Raw genomic sequence first — 3,454 nt, 5'->3', positions numbered from 1 at the left:
CCGGGACAGTGACCCAGAAGCCTTGAGAAAGCTCGGGAGGAGCGGCCACCCAGGACTCGCCCTGCTGCGCCTCCCAGGCGGCGATCGCCCCCAACGAACGGGGAGCCTGTCATCCTGCGTCCTACCTCACCTGCATCCTACCTAACCTGTGCCCTACCTAACCGGCGCCCGAACGACGCGGCCGTTACTCAACCGTTTTTTTAACGGAATCCAGTGTGTTCTAGAAACGGCTTTTCTGCGGCTCTGAAAAGAGCGCCTGGAGGGTGAGCAAAGGCTGCTCTGTTTTCAGACAAGTCGCACCCCCCACCCCCACCTCTGCTGCTTTGTCTTCCTGGGGAGAAGGTTGTGGGGGGCGCTACCGGTCTCCGTGAGGTCCCAAGACGCCTGCCAAGGCCCGGTGGGAGGGTGATGCCGGTGACAGCTCCTCTAGCTGAACTTTGCGGCCCCTGCATTCTGCCAGTGAAATCCCAGGCGATACTGCGTAGGTAGAAAGAGACCCGTTGGAAGTTTGCTTGTTTTTTTCCTACAAAGCTGAACGCCGAAAGGCACAGCAGAGAATTTTTGCTGGCTTGGGAAAGAGCCAATCTTATACATTAATAAAGGCAATAATAAAGGTATCATAATATTAAATTAATAATACAAAATACAGCCACAAAATTCCAACTTATGTCCAGTAACCCCCCTCACTGGGAATTTAACCTAATGAAATAGTTAACAGAATAAAAGTGTCCAATGCATAATAATGTGCATTGTGGCACTATTGACAGTGGCTAAAAATTGGAAATAACCTAAAACCCAGTAATGGAGAATGGTTAAGGAAACAATTTTATACCCAGAAGATGGACTGCTGTGCAGTTATTAAACAATTAACTGCCAGGGCTGTTGAAACATGGGGAATGTTTGTAATATAATCTTAACAAAAAATGCTTTACCGCGAAATGGTACATACGCATGGATCACAGCTCCTTTAGATTTGCTTTTTTTTTTTTAACTAGTTTTATTTAGATAATTGTTGATTCACAAAACAGTTGTAAGAAATAATACAGAGAGATCCCACCTTCACAGTTTCTCCCAGTGGTAACATTTTACAAAACCAGGATTTGACAGTAATATAATCCACGGACCTCATTCGGTTTTCCCCATTTTTATTATGTGTGTGTGCATTTAGTTCTATACAATTTTATCGTATCGGGATGCTTTTTTAAAGAACGTGGGCATCTTCTACTCAAGCTCACCACACCGCTACCATCACACTCTTCTCTGTTGCTTTTCTCCTATCTGCGCCATATATATATATATTTTTTGGTGCGTTTTTTACAAAAATATATTAAAAGTATGCTGATTAGTGAAAGAACATCATAGAATGCTCACTCACTTCAGTATGGTTGATAATAGCACCCTCCAAATAAAAGGAAAACAATGTGATGTCCAAAAACAGGATGGGTTAAACCAATCACGGTCTATCTATGGGGTGGAATAGCATGCAGCCAATAAAAATGATGTTTTTAAAGAATAGTGAAGAAAATGTTCACAATAAAATGTTAACAGAAAAATATTTTCTGGCACGGAGTGAGTTCTCAATAAATGCTAATAATTATTACAAATGGTACAATAAGGAATCATGCAATTATATATATATATGACTCTAAAGCAAAGTAGAAGAACAAATTCCAACAGCAATTATCTCTGGAAAATGGGATGATAAATGATATTTTGCTTTTGCTTTCTTTTATGGGGGGGATTTAAAATTTGGTGCAATTAATATAATTTTAGAACAGAGGGAAATCATGTTATATTAATTTTTTTTTAAACCCATGTTCTACTCTCATCAATGAGAGCACAGGCAACCACCCCACCCACCTCACTGGGCCAGACGCTCTTTCTGAGAAAGCCTGGAGGATGGAAATCGTCTGGTGGGCTGGAATGTCAGATGGCACCTCTGTCCATCTTCTACCTAGAACGTTATGTAATCTTCATGAGTCTCAATTTTCTGATCTGTAAAAGGGGCACGATTACCTGGGCAGGAAGCTTTTGCACCAGAATTAAATGAGACAATACATATAAAGAACTTATTGCAGGCTGGACCCATGGGTAGCTCTGTCACTCTTCACAGCCGCAGGTGGATACACAAATGGGGGCCTCCGGGAGGGGTCTGGGGTTGGAGGCCTGGGGACCTCCAACGCTTAGAGAACAGGAAGAGGAAAAGACCCAGTGGGGCAGGAGGACACAGAGTATGAGAAAGGGATGACAGGGAGGAGGGAAATCACCTGGGCCCCAGCTCCTGAGAGGTCCCTGTGGGATGGTGGTTGAAGGCCCTGCCAGGTGGGTGGAGTTGAACGGGAAGTGAGAAAGCAGAGCTGTCAAATACAGGGAGTGCTGTCAAGTTTTCCTGTCAAGTAGAGTGGACAAATAAGGCATCTGGAGGGGGGTCAAGGGACAATATGTGTCTAAGACGAATGGGCGCCATTAAGGAAATGCTCTAGGGGAAGGGAAAAAAATTGATAGGGCCAGACAGAGAGAGCCATGGACTGAGCAAAAGGTGGAGGAGGATTCAGAGTGGGTGGGGGAAGGTCGCCCAGCAGAGCAGGGCAGCTCTCTCCCGAGACAGGCAAGAAGGGTGGGTTGGGGGAGGAAGGAAAGGGAATAACAGACGTCCTCACGCTGGACCAAGCAGCACCCAGGTGATCGATAAGGCTCATGTTGCTGTCCCATGAGCCAAGTGACAGCCAGCAAAGAATGAACACTCGGTGAGAGGTGAGGTGTTTGTCACCGTGCTGCTATTCCTCCTTTCCCCAGCCGAGGGTGAGCCTCGTGATTCCGTCAGGGCCAGGGCGTCCCCAGAGGCCTCGAAGTTCCCTCCCTCGACCCAAGTGCACCACCACTCTGGCCAAAGCCCTGAGCTCAGGGTGGCATCTCCAAAGGCAGGGCTCCTTCCCTCCCTAGACCCAGCCAGGGTCCCAACATGTGCACTGGGGATGGAGACACCAGAGGTCACATGCCTTGTCAAGAAAATGAAACCCAGGTTTCCAGTGAGAGGATGGAGGCGCCAGATCAGTAGCCAACCTGCCCAGGGTCACACAGGAAGGATTCGGATCTGGGCTCCTCAACGCCATGGTCTTTCTTCTGACACGGCTCAGGGTCTCTGGGACTTTAGGGTTGAAAATGAGAGGTTGACATATTTAAATCTAGTTCTGAAAATTGCTGTTTTAGCGGTCTACTTCTCAGGGGCCCATAGCCCCCCAAATCTCCAGGCACTTTCCTTCCAACCCAACAGTATCCCTCTCCTTAGGATCCCAGATAAGTGGAGGAAAAGGTACCACTGCCTTTTTTTTTTACACCTACAGTGCCTGGTCTTCCTAGGTGGTCTCCCATCCAAGTACTAACCAGGCCCAACCCTGCTTAGCTTCCGAGATCGGACAAGATCGGGCACGTTGAGGGTGGCATGGCTGTAGAC

The 3,454-nt window shown here is 47.0% G+C and overlaps 1 pseudogene; it reads right to left on the bottom strand.

The window, feature by feature from the left end:
- Nucleotides 1-3,335: 3,335 nt before the first annotated feature.
- LOC120622224 (uncharacterized) lies at nucleotides 3,336-3,454 on the bottom strand (annotated as a pseudogene).

This window comes from Pteropus medius, unplaced genomic scaffold (genome assembly GCF_902729225.1).
Source record: "Pteropus medius unplaced genomic scaffold, Ma_sr-lr_union100, whole genome shotgun sequence".
Lineage (NCBI taxonomy): Eukaryota > Metazoa > Chordata > Mammalia > Chiroptera > Pteropodidae > Pteropus > Pteropus medius.
The sequence above is the reverse complement of the archived record's forward strand: the minus strand, read 5'-3'. Positions and strand labels throughout refer to the sequence as shown.